The following is a 14,351-nucleotide window of genomic DNA, read 5'->3' on the forward strand; positions in this document are numbered from 1 at the left end:
TGCTCAAAATATACCTTCTGTGTATACGTGCCTTACAATATTGTTGTTCTTCAGCTGACGAGGGGCACCTTACATATTCATGAGTCTGCCTTCCCGCGGGGACTGATTCAGTTTTCATCATGTAAATACTTTCTAACTAGGTATATTAGAATATAACAAACTATATTTTAAATATTTTCTTTGTTTTAATTTTAGAAATGTGCATATTAAGTTATAACGTCGCGCCTTTTATCCTCGAAGGGGTAGGCAGAGGTACACATTACGGCTTGTAACGCCATTATACGATGTACACCCACTTTTCACCATTAATGTCATAAGTCCTATCTAATAGCAGGTGAGCTTATTGCCATATAACGCGCACAATTCTAGATTCCGTGTTACTACTGAGAAATTTTAAAAAATAACGAATGTACCCCAGTGTTACTGTAGTCGCACTTGCACTCGACCAATGAGGCAGTCATTCTAATATAGTTTTTTTTCTTTATTTTAATTAGTACTTTTATAATTTATACAAAAGTATATGCCAGTCCCATCGGACCTTACCTACCTATAAACCTGATATAGTTTGAATGTGACAATGGAACCATTAAAATATGCATTGGCATGAACTTAACAAGTAAACAAACTTAGTAACTATCGGATACACCTACAACCGAAAATAGACTAAGTTTAACAAAATTACGTAAAACGTGCTTCTAACTACAATACCATAGTATACCTTACCTATCCATGACCAGACCTAACCAGTGTTCAGTTGCCACCACTATGCACCTACCTCATGAATAAATTCATTACGTTGTACATTTTTCACTTAGTCTACAAGCGAATCGTTTTGTAAAGAAAAATGTCTTCTAACTTATTACAATTCATAATAGTTAGGTACCGTGGTATTGCCGTGACATTGTATCAAAGTAAAACGCAATAAAACGCTCAAATTCTATGACGCAAATTCATAGGAACTCATTATAGGCAGAAATTTTTTCATTGCACCAATCCCTGTCAAACACATTCAATTTCAAACCTTAACTTAAACATATAGAGTTCAAAATTCATTTTATCCACATTTTCAGTGTACATTGCGACTGGATATGACCTCACGTTACGAAAATAGCCGAAGCTTCACGAAGGCGGGCGAGTAGAAACAAGATGGCGGAGGGTTTCCCGCGCATGCTCACCCCTCGGATCATGTGACGTCACTTATATAGGGATGGGGTAACTCCAACATCCCTTGTGTGTTGTCGATGTTTTTCAGTAATCGAGAAACAGTTTTATTTTTAAATTAACTTAATTTAACTTAGGTTTAGCATTGCCATTCAACGTGGCAATGCTGTTAGTCTATTTGGGCATCATAACTTTCTTCGACGCTTTAAGTTAGTTTTCATACATATAAATCTATAATATTAATATTTTGAAAATAATTGCATTATAATTAGAACGCGTGTGTATGTATCATTATACAAATTATTTTGTGTAGGTACATTGACAACTATTTTTTTATCAATTTAAATATTCATTCACTATTGTTATTATTTTTTGATGTAAACAAGCAAGTACTTATAATTTATTTCTAAAATAAATTTGTCCTACCAGAACCGATTTAACCTTGATATTGAGATATTTAGAGCATATATCTGTACACATACATAATATACAACGTAAGTATATTAATTATATATTACATAAAAGGCTCACTGTACTAATAGGCAATCAATTTTGCAGTACCTACGCATCTTTGTGACAAGCCGTTGTCTTCGTAAACATTATAATTAAGATAGTGAAGAGTTATGAGCGTAAAAATAGCTTCCGATGACATCGAGCGAGGTAAAATATTGTACAGAATCAATATGACTGTTATGATATTACGTCGTATGTTTATTTTCAAGGATATATGTTATGATATAGTAAAATAGTTTGTCTGTCAGTAAATGCAATGTGTAGCTAATTCATTAGGTGCATATTTGCATAAATTTCCCTCTTTTGAGTTAAGACTTAAAACAATATAAACTAAATTCAACCATTCTTCTTAATTCCACCATTTTTTTTAAGTGGGGAAAATCATCCAATGTCTTCTCTTGCCTTAGGCGAGGCGAGTCGGAGTGTCAGACTCTTACTGACTAAAAACCAATGATTCCTACTTCTGCCCTTCGAGCCGGAGCCCCAGTAAACCCGTTAGGTAGTCCGCAGCTCCGGATTAGGCATCAGCCCTACTGGGCCCCATCTGTGGTGGTCTGTACCCTTAGTATGAGTTTGCTTTACGTTTAAAGTAATCGAAACATAAGCGCGTTCGGCGCTCTGATTGGCCGGCTCGAATATTCCAACCAATCAGAGTGCCGATTGCGCTCACATTTCGATTAATTTCAACGTAAATCAAACTCGTACTAAGGGTACTGTTCTGTTGATGGTTCTTTTAGACGCGCGCAGAACGCGACGCGCCAATCATAAAATCATTTGAGGCACTATTGCCTCATATATGATGAATCCTCATATATGAAAGGTTTGTAGTCCGTAGTAAGGTTTGTAGTCTACATTTTGAGACATTAGGAAATGAGGAATAGATAAATAAGTAAATAAAACAAAACATATAAACAACAACGTAACTAAGTCAGGGTCGAGTCTGAACCTTCATTGAACTAGGTATATGGCCAATTTACCTGGCTTATCTATCATTTGGTGTTTTTGTATGCCCTAGATTCATTAATGCATGATAATATGGTGGAAGTCTAAATAATTATAATATACCAACGACTACCAGCGACCTCGTATGTATCTCGTAGAAAGGTGATACCCGTTTTTTCTGATCCCATAAGAATTTAGGGAAATCTTCTTTGAGTGTTCTCTGCAAATCTCAAGGAAAATTCATGCTAAGTTTCAGTTTCCTAGATCGAGTAGTTTCGGCTTAGTCTTATCTGTTAGTAACGGAAGAGATATTTTTTCCTAGTTTCTGCTTACGATGTTGTACGCATAATCCCGTTTATCCTGTTCCTGTAGTATTTTCGAGAAATCCTTGAATATAACCCTATCTGTCTGTCTATCTGTCCGTCTCCTGGTTCTAAGGTACCTTCCCACCAATTTTCAGCCAAATCGATTTAGTTGTTATAATAACACGAGTGTATTTAGTATATTATATAGATTTATTTATTAGAATGGAAAGGTGCAAACACCAATGACACTACCCATTTAACATATTACTCCTTATTAAAGAGTAGCAGTTTGAACCGGAACCATACTGTAAGTCAACACACATTATGTCACAATTACCTGATTAATTCGTAAAGTGATTGATAGCAGTTACTGTAAACAAACTTTCCTCTTCATTATCAATTTTGTTTATCTTATCTCTTGAGGCTCGCCTGATAAAAAACAACGTCACAAATATAATATTGTGACGTTTTCCGAAGGTTGTATTATATTTTTAACACACATTAATACCTCACAGAAAACCGACGTGAAACAACGCTTTCGTTGTGTGAGTGAGGTTGCCGGAGGCCCAATTACCCCCCTTCCCGATTTTCCCAATCCTCGATTCCCCAACAACCCTTAAATTCCTAACCACCAAAAGACCGGTAACGCACTTGTAACTTCTGGTGTTTCAAGTGTCCATGGGCGACGACGATTGCTTACCATCAGGTGATCCGTCTGCTCGTTTACCGGCTTATTTCAGTAATAAAAAAAGGAGGAAAGACAATATTTATAGGTCTTATGAAAAATGCACTAACTCTAGAAGGCTTGCAGTCTTACCTGTAATTTAAGCTGCCATCATGCATTTTTATACTTAGCAAGCATAATCATCATCAGCCTGTTCTCGTCCACTGCTGAACATAGGCCTCTCCAATGGCACGCCACTGAGCTCGATCTTCAGCTCTACGCATCCAAACAAGAATAATATGACATCTTTACTTAAAATACCTACAATTGTATGCAAAATGTAAATAACCGGTTTTGACCCGTAATTACCGCATTTGTTATAATTAATGTTATCGTATGAGTAAGAAACCAATCATTTTTATTGTGATTTAATTACCTTATTATAGCTTTTCATATTGCGTTTGTTGCAGTACATAATGCTCCTTCTTTGATACGTAAAAAAACAGTGTTTACATTGTTTTATTTTTCTATCAAAAGGTAGCTAAACTTTAACAGAGTAGTAGCTGTGATATCTGTAACTGTCAGTGTTATTTTAAAAGGACTAGACGAGATTTAAAACCAAAAGGCATAATACAGTGAATACCTTAATGAATTTATTCTATTAGATAATGCAGTTTTTAGAAAAAAACCAGAAACTATTTTATATTGATACTTAAGTAGGCAATGTATATATGTCATGTGTGGGGAATGTATATGTATATGCCATGTTTGTAACATAAAAATACAATACTACCTAATCACCTATTAGTAAAAACCCTAAACTATATCTTATATTGATTCTTAAGTGGGCAATGTATATGTCATATTTGGGCAACAGATATATGATATTTGGGCAATGTATATGTCATATTTGTAACATAAAAACACAATAGTCAATCAGCTGTTTCATCACTTACCTACGGGAGTTAGAATCAAATGCAAAGGTAATTCAGACAGAGTGACGGCACGGGCAGTTATTAGTAATTAAGATATAGCATCATAGGTCACGAGATCCAAGGAACAAACGTTTTATTAATACACCAGTACCGTCTATGAACATTACACATTCTTGTTAGAATTATAACTGCTGTTTAGATAGGTATCTAGAATTTTTCAAACTTTAAATTTTATTTAAGTAAAATTGTTTGTCGAAAAATCTCAAAAAGTTATTATAAAAATCCTTTTTCCCGCTATAAAATAATGACAAGAAGTAAATTTGTTTTTCTTAAATTGATGCGTAAATTGTTTCATAATATCATAGAAATGTTTTTTTTTTATTAAAGAACACGAAAGTCAATGATGTGAAGCTGAATTGAAATTATCGATATTCATCTAAAAACAAGGGTGTCCCGTCCCTAGCGGTGTCGATGTCGGCAGTCAGTAGAGCACGCCCGACGTACGTAGTGCGCGCGTCGCGAACCGATTTAAAAAAAAAGGAATTTCGGAAAAAATATATCGAAAATTGTACGAATAATATTGTTTGTTAATTTGAATATTGCATGGACGCTATTCAGTGATTGGATCTCGAATTTTGTAAGTTTATATTTTTTATTTTTCTATTTATCTTCGCACTCACGAATTTACGTAAGTGTAATTCAATTAGGATGTTATAAAAAATGTTTAATTTAAATCTTTTAAAGCGTTTGTATCGACAAATATATTGTGTAGCAGATAAATAAACATTTACACGTTTATAAGATTATGAACAAGATCTAATTTGAAACCAATTTTAATATTTCGTCTAATTTTATACAAAGTTCTAATAATTAAAATAAATAACAATCATAAATAAACAAAAAACAATTCAATTAAACTTAAAAAATCATTAAATATCGAAAAAAAACTTCACAACGTTACGTAAACCAAAAAAAAAGTATCAATCGAATCAGATTTAAAAATTCGAACACTACAATTCTGTCTATGCTTTATTTTTTTAAAAACAGTGATATAAAATCTAAGCAGGCTAAAGAAAAGAGGTTATAAATAAATAGACCTGAAGTCCACATGTTGAAAGGTGTATTTATTGATTGCGCGCGGCAGACTGGTGGGCAGAGGGGGGGGGGGGTGCTGGATGCGCATAGGAACCATGGGGAAGGTCAGGGGAGTTGGGCCTCACGTGGCCACTATTTAGGAAGTGAAATTTGCACCATAGATGTGTTTTTCTCAGCTTTTCTGCGTCTGGTAAATATTTGTTTGCTCCATGCGACAATTTTCTTTGTTTTCCCTTAGATTTAGTAAGGAACGTTTTGTCTTATAAGCACGGTATTGAATCTTGGAATCAAATAACTAGTTTGGTAAAAGTTTTTTATGTAATATATCCGAAGTATATTATTTAATTGTATGTAGTGCCCACAACATAGGTAAGTATAAGTATATATATATCATTTCATAGACAACGGGCAGCAGTGGTATCCAGCCCGCTGCGTCGCAAAGCTTGGCGATTATAACAAACCCTGTTATGTAGAGGAGGCCTGATAATTTGTGTATTTACCAACGGCATGTACCAATGTGACATTTTCCGAGTTATATGTACTTTCTAACTTCTAAGATTATTTAGACACCACTGACAAGCGGTGAAGGAAAACATCGTAAAGTAACCTGGGCTTATAATTTAAAATTATAAGTTTGAAATCGTCAACCCGCGTTGAGCAAGCAAGGTGATTAACACTCAAACCTTCTCCGTGTGAGAAGAGGCTTTGGTCAGCAGTTGCTACTAATAGGATGTTGATGTGTCATGATGTTAATGATAATTTGTACATATTACATAATACGTATTGTTATTACATACATATTTAAAAGAATCCTAAATTAGACACTTTTGAAGCGTCAAATTGAATTGTCCGTAAGTCTGTCAGAGAAGCTAGGTCCTCGTTCCAAAGTGTAGCTTCTAATGGAGAAGAACGAGCAAGAAACTCAATCTCTATCTATTTTTAAAACAATTTAAGGATCACACAGAGATTTTTTCGTTCAGCTGCCGGCCACAAATATGCATCAAGCTGAATTTATTTTTAACAAAACTCATGAACAATTGCAGCGTAGCATTGACATTAAGATTACAGGGTGTCACACAGGAAGCTACATGTCAGTTGTTTCATGAAAGTCATTCAGTCGTTGCCTGCGTGGAACAAAGCTCATCAAGGACACTGGACAATGTGCATGTGAATGGAGCATCTCATTACCATGTCATTGTGTGGATTTTGTACTAGTTCATTCATAAATAGAGACAGACATACATACATGTATACAGTACGGAGATCACTCATATGACTTAAATGAAACTACAAGTATTACTAGTCCACAGAAGCATAATACAACTAAATATTTTAACGAAAACCGACGATAAAAAAAAATGAGTTTTCAAACAAAATAAATAATCAAATAAATTAATCAAGTATTCAATTCTGTATGAGCAGCTCCAAGTTCCTTGATCACAGAAGAGCTGTAATGTTGTAGGTTGTCTAGGAATGTTACGGACATGCGGCGCGTATAATGCTGTATTTGTAAAGAGTGTTCAAATTAGCTCAAAGAGGATAATGTACTTTTTGGCGTAACTACTGGGCTTAATTTGCAAAGTAAATTGGTGAATACGCTACTGAAAAAAAAACACTATCACTAAAGTCTATTTCTATTACGCAATTTATCAAAATGTGTTTAGTCGTTTAAACATTTAGGCATAATAGACAAACAAAGAGATCCTACTTTCGCATTCATTTTGACTTTTCGAGATTCTGATTTCTGAAGATTGAAAGAAAGAAAATTTGTGGCCGTACAAAAATCAAAATAAAAAATACATGTCTAATATTTTAAAATAATCCACAAGACGGACATTAAATTAAAAATGTCATCTACCCAACTCCTTACTCTAATGTTACTCCAATATTTTACCTAACCAGGGAATTTCAAACCTCGTTCACCAGTTATACCAATGAGTCACAAATACAGCTTCCACGTCGTGATATAGAGGCAAACCCGTGGCAATAAACTGTACAATTTTAGTGCTAGCAATCAGTTTGTTTATTTGCCTATGTTAATAAAGTGCGCAGTAAAACACGCGAATAGTGGCGCTTACGACCTTCTTGCATCGTGTTGCTACGAGTATTTTTATTTTTAAACTAACTTTCCTGTTGTTTAGTCTATCGCCAAATATCAACCACAATAGAAAAACCTGTATCTTGTTCTTGTAATTTTTTGCCGGATTTTTTAATTTTTTTGAGGGGTATAGTCATCTGTTGACTTAAGATGAGAGGAGAGAGAGCGTTAGACTCTTACTGACTTAAAACCACCCTGTTCCTACTTCTGCTTTTAAGCCAGAGCCCCGGTCTCTGAGGCGGTTTGTAGCTCCGGCTGTTATTATTGTTACAATAGAATCAAGAACCTTATTGATTACCAAATTAATATACAATAGCTTTCTAACTATTAGGATTACCATAAATAGTACAGAAAATCAGGCAAAGTTTCAGTTTGCCATAACTTTCACATACAAGTAAGTCGTAGATCGCAGTTTTAAAAGTTCAGGGGGCCTACTCCGGTTCTCGAATGCAAAGTTTCGTTGAATCTTCGGCCGTAGGTTTTATTGATTTACTAATTAGTCCAGTCATTTGGTAGTTTTACCTGGAAAGTTTTCCGGGAGTGTTGAAAATTGGTGAATTTATAGATTTGGGTATGCTCTTTTCGAATTTCAACTTTGCCACCTCGTACAACCGCCGCTCGCGCCGCCATATTGAAAAAATGGCGCCTAAAAACGGTTTTTTATTAATATCTCCGTTTTGACGCATTTTACGAAAAAATATTTATCTACAAAATTAAACTAGAGAAAATTTCCTACAATTTATGTATTGATAACTTTTTCGTAAAATCAATAGTTTTTGGCGTACGAGCGCCGAAAAGTATTATTCATCTGCACCACCACGTGTACAAACAATGTGTGTTGTGCAGCAACGACTGTCGCAACCGAGGGCTGGGCTCGCTGTCATTGCAGAGGTAAGTCCCCTGTTTGAGGAGTGGCTAGAGAGGAGCCATGGCGTCCTCACCTACCGCCTGACGCAGGTGCTTACCGGACACAGGAGTTTCGGTAGGATCCTGTTCTTGATTGGGCGGGAGGAAACGCCCGGATGTCCTCACTGCGAAGACCGCCCGGAGGACACGGTGGAACATATAACATAACACATATAACATCAGAAACAGGAACCTACCGAAACTTACGTACAAACAATGTTTGTACAACACACATTGTTTGTAAACGGTTTTTTATTAATATCTCCGTTCCGATGCATTTTACGAAAAAATATTTATCTACAAAATTAAACTAGAAAAAAATTCCTACAATTTATGTATTGATAACTTTTTCATAAAATCAATAGTTTTTGGCGTACGAGCGCCGCAAAGTATTATTCATCTGCACCACCACGTGTACAAACAATGTGTGTCGGTTCGGTAGGTTCCTGTTTCTGATGTTATTTGTGTTATGTTATATGTTCCACCGTGTCCTCCGGGCGGTCTTCGCAGTTATGATACCCGGGCGTTTCCTCCCGCCCAATCAAAAACAGAATCCTACCGAAACTCCTGTGTCCGGTAAGCATCTGCGTCAGGCGGTAGGTGAGGACGCCATGGCGCCTCTCTAGCCACTCCTCAAACAGGGGACTTACCTCTGCAATGACAGCGAGCCCAGCCCTCGGTTGCGACAGTCGTTGCTGCACAACACACATTGTTTGTACACGTGGTGGTGCAGATGAATAATACTTTTCGGCGCTCGTACGCCACAAACTATTGATTTTACGAAAAAGTTATCAATACATAAATTGTAGGAAATTTTCTCTAGTTTAATTTTGTAGATAAATATTTTTTCGTAAAATGCGTCGAAACGGAGATATTAATAAAAAACCGTTTTTAGGCGCCATTTTTTCAATATGGCGGCGCGAGCGGCGGTTGTACGAGGTGGCAAAGTTGAAATTCGAAAAGAGCATACCCAAATCTATAAATTCACCAATTTTCAAAACTCCCGGAAAACATTCCAGGTAACCCCTTTTTATCTACCAAATGACTGGACAGAATTACTTAAAATACCGTTTTATTTTTAATTCCATATCAAAACCTATTTATTTATCTTCATTTCATTCGTTAATTTTTGTTCACAAAAGTTCGCAATAAATAGAATTGTAGTATGCAATCTGCGAAGTTTCGTTTTAACTTTGAATTAGAGTAGGCCCCCAGGTTTATTGTAGAGGCTACTTGCCTTACGATTTAAAACTGCACAGCAGTTTTAACGGTTAAACAGTTACTGCACAAACTCCATACAGTCTATACCTTCAGTTAAAATTATACTTTCGACGTAACACACACACACACACACAACTTCACGCCTTTTATCCCCGAAGGGGTAGGCAGAGGTGCACATTACGGCACGTAATGCCGCTATACAATGTAAGTCCTATGTAATAGGGGGTGAGCTTATTGCCATATACTGGACACAATTCCAGACTCCGTGCTACTACCGAGAAATTTTCGAAAATCCGAAAAAAAAGCCCAGTAATACTTTGCCCGACCCGGGAATCGAACCCGAGACCCCTTGTTCGGCAGTCGCACTTTCGACTTAACTGTACAGTTTAATCATGTGTACCGTGTAATAGAGAGCACTACTGCTAGGTTCCTGCCAATCCCACCAGAGACGACTAGCAATGTTTTTTTATTATTTTTTACCGTTATTTACCGTATACATTTCGGAGAGTGTGTGGGGGAATTGCACAACTTGATTCCTCCTAGTCCTTTCCATCATCGAACCACAAGACAATCGGCGAGACGTCACCGTTTCATGGTGGATATCCCACCCACTCGCACGAAGCGCTTTGCTTCAAGCTTCCTTGTGCGAACTGCTAGGGAGTGGAACGCCTTGCCGGAGTCTGTGTTTCCTGATGGGTATAACCTGGGTGTCTTCAAAGGCCGAGTGAATAGGTTGCTTATGGGCTCCATCGTAGGCCGCATCATCACTTACCATCAGGCGAGATAGCCGTCAAACGTCGGCCCATTTAACACAAAAAAAAAATGCTAATATTGAACAGTTTCCAAGTAATAATGGTGTTGTTATGAAAATTATGGAACCTGTCAGCCTGGGGCCAGTGTGACATGATTATATTAGCAGTGCGGCCCTTCAGGGACTTGAGGCTGCCGCGGCTTTTCAATACATATTTATGTAATGTAACATAGCGCCTATTTACTTTTGAATGGATTTTGTAGTACTGTAATTTGTTTGATAGAAAAATGTAGGGGCTCTTTGGAATAGCTTCACTTAGACCCGACTACTAGGCAATTCTTTCTTTAAAAATATTTGTTTGTTAACTTTCAGTGTTTTCAAATTCAAAGTCAAAATTTCTTACCTATTTCAAATAGACCGGGACGACAATTTCTAAATAAAAAAATACTTGACTTTGAATTGAACCCTAACTTTCTACATAAAATATTATTGGGTGTCAGGTCTAGAAAATTCTTCTTAATAGTTCGTACGTATTAATCCAAAATTACAACAAATGTAAAATATTGTAACCCCCTTTTCCATGTGTGAGGAAGCCTTTATTAGCAGTGAGACAGTTACAGGTTTAAAATACTCATAATGATGTTATATAAAATATTGCGCGTATTACATTGATACAATTAACGGGTTAAAAGTGAGAGTAACATGAATCTAATACACACGCTTCTACTTGCCCCTTTAGAGAAAAAATCGCATTATGATATTATTGTAAATACCACGCTAACAATGTTTGTCAGGTCGTTGACCCAATACTCCCGATATACAAACTCTAAGCTCTTGACTCTTGAATTTCATGGAAAATTTCGCCACAATGACGTCACTCCCTAGTATTGTGGGTAGTACTTTGCTAAAATCTATTGTTTTACTTTTGTTTTGATTTAACTCTTAGTAATGATTTAGGGTGCTTTTCCATCAGAAATATGCTATGTAGCTATGCTACGAAGATGTGAAAGCTAAGCTGTGAAACTATGTGACCGTTTCCACTGATACTAAGCTATGTAGCTGTGTGAGGAAGATGCGCGTATGCGATGTATCGATAGTAAGGAAGTCATCAATAGCTCGTATCTTTCCATACAAAAAAGCTTAGCATAGCTTAGCTGAATCCGTTGTCACCATTGATATGCCATGTGTACCAATTAATATGATTGGTGGAAGGCAACCTAAAGTGGTTTTTATTAAACATCAGTTTATTAATAACAGCTTAAAGTGTGAGTCTAAAATTATAATATTATGAAATTAATTTGTCGTGAAGAGTAAAGCGTCGTGGCGCTCGCTCGTTCGATTAATTTTCACTTAGAACCCAAGTTTGTATCAAAGTAATTTAATAACTTTCAAGTTTTGCCTCGGGGTTAAGTACTATTTAAGTTTTTGGTAAATTAATAATGTAATCTCTATCGTAGGAAGATGTATTATTTTAACATTTCAGTATTCCTGAAAGGAATTTTTGCTGTGTATACAGACAGGTATTATTGCTTGCACACATACACATATTTTTCCAAACTAAAGCTTGATTTTGAAGTTTATCCTTACATACTACTGAATTACTATTCATGATAACGTTAGCAAAAATACAGACAAAAAAATAAACGTTAGTAGCGCGCGATTTTACGTGGATAACACATATTAAATGACTGTACATAATTAAAAAACTATAGCTACTTAAAAAATTTAATTACAAAGAAGATACCAAAACAGCAGGGAATTTTCTAAGACCCTATCTTGAAACACAACAGATTAAAAAGAAAGGTAAAAAATCCATAGTAATTTTCAATGTAAATAGTTCAAGGAAAACACTACTATATCGTTTACCAAACGTATACATTCGATTCTACCTATATATTATGTATCGTATGTTTCAATAGGTGACGTGTGAAAATTACAAAACTTTGCACGTACGTAGCGAAGTGCAAAGTTTTCTACATTTTCTCTACGAGTTTGTTTTAAAATGTATTGAGGGACGCTGTAACAACGTTGTAGCGTGCTGCAGTAAAAATGGCGGATCTATTGTGGTTACATTTTCTTTTATTATCTGTGCTTGTGGTATTTTACCGCTTACTGTGAATCCTAGTTTTATATGGTTTCAGTTCTGTCTTTTTACGAAAGAAAATTGCTGCTTTACTCTTTCTGCAAGTGTCGTTCAATTTTTTTAAGGCCGAATCATCCAATTACTTCTCCCGCCTTGGGCGAGGCGAGAGGAAGTGTCAGACTCTTACTGACTAAAAACTTCCCCGTTCCTACTCCTGCTTTTCGAGCCGGAGCCCCGGTAAATCCGCTAGGTAGTCCGCAGCTCCGGATCAGGCATCAGCCCTACTGGGCCCCCATCTGTAGTGTAGGAGCCCGCTAAGGAACTATACATTGACAGAGACCGGGCTGCAGTGATCTCTGATAAACCTAAACCATTTAATTATGATTATGGCAAGCGTTCTTATGTTGAGGACATTCACAGTAAAGTGCTAAGCTAAGTTAGTGGTTGTTATAGATTATGAAAACTTTAATATTTAATACTAGTTTCTACCAGCGGCTTTGCACGTTCCCGTGGGATAAAAATTAAGATTTTTGATATTTATGTTGTTGATTTTTTTCTGATAACAGTTGGACTTCAGGAACACCTTGCGTATGTATGTAGATTGGTAAAAACTGGACTTAAGCCCCAATATTACGTAGGTATAATTGTCAATAATAAATAATAGAAACTTTCATTTGCAAAAATACTCGTATTGCCGGTCACTTTCACAATAAATACCGGTTCCTTTTCATTGAGTTTCAATTGTTAAGGGATGAAAGTAGACTAGGGAATGGGGAGACTTGGTAGCTATGCACAGTGTGCACCTGGCCTTACGTAGAAAGTTAGTGATGTGCGAAAAAATATTTAGAATAATGTGTAAATTGAACTGAATAAATAAGATTCATTGTATGTACTTATATTGTTGGTGGTGCATTAGTCAAATGGACGACTATTTAGATTTGAAAATACGTAAATACGTATTTTGGTACGAGGTGGACAGACGACCTGATTAAGATCGCAGGAAGTCGCTGTATGCAGGTCGCTTCCAACCGGTCTATTTGGAAGTCATTGGGGGAGGCCTATGTTCAGGGGGATGAAATAAGTTTTTGTTTCTTGGGATTTTTCTAAAGTCAAAGTAATAAGCACGTGTTTAACCAGTGTCCGGTGTATAACCAATCTGTTACCTGAAACTCGTACCAAAACCAGTGGAAAATTGGAATTCATCTCATTTAGTCCTCATTTCTCACAAATAAAACTTCCTTTCATTCTTCAGTTAGCTAATGAGTCCCATAATAGGGTGTGATTTAAATACTGACATTATAATAAGGCCTCTTTTGTCCCTACCTCGCTAAGCCCCTAAGCCCCTAAGCCCCCAAGACACATTGTCCATATCTGTGGGGCAGACAGCTGTCAAACACAATACGGTCAGTGGGTCGACACAGATCGATAGATATACAGCCAATGATGAAACTGCGGCCTACTCTAATTCAACGAAAAACTAAATCTCGTCCGAAACTTCGCAGATTGCATACTACAATTTCATTTATTGCGAACAAAAATGATCGAATGAAATGAAGATAAATAAATAGGTTTTGATATGGAATTAAAAATAAAACGTTATTTTAAGTAATTTTATTAGTAAATCAATAAAACTTACGGCCGAAGATTAAACGAAATATCGCATTCGAGACCCGGAGT

At 36.3% G+C, this 14,351-nt stretch overlaps 1 protein-coding gene across 3 annotated transcripts in view; it reads left to right on the plus strand.

Annotated features, from left to right (window-relative positions):
• The first annotated feature begins 4,979 nt into the window (after positions 1 to 4,979).
• LOC118277107 (sodium-dependent neutral amino acid transporter B(0)AT3) overlaps positions 4,980 to 14,351 on the plus strand; it is a 60,466-nt gene continuing 51,094 nt past the window's right edge. For all 3 annotated transcript variants that reach the window (XM_035595786.2, XM_050696246.1, XM_035595789.2), the window contains exon 1: positions 4,980 to 5,157. The gene's annotated coding sequence lies outside the window, so the exon portion shown is untranslated. The remainder of the gene's footprint in view (positions 5,158 to 14,351) is intronic.

Source organism: Spodoptera frugiperda, chromosome 10, assembly GCF_023101765.2.
Source record: "Spodoptera frugiperda isolate SF20-4 chromosome 10, AGI-APGP_CSIRO_Sfru_2.0, whole genome shotgun sequence".
In the NCBI taxonomy this organism is placed as follows: Eukaryota; Metazoa; Arthropoda; class Insecta; order Lepidoptera; family Noctuidae; genus Spodoptera; species Spodoptera frugiperda.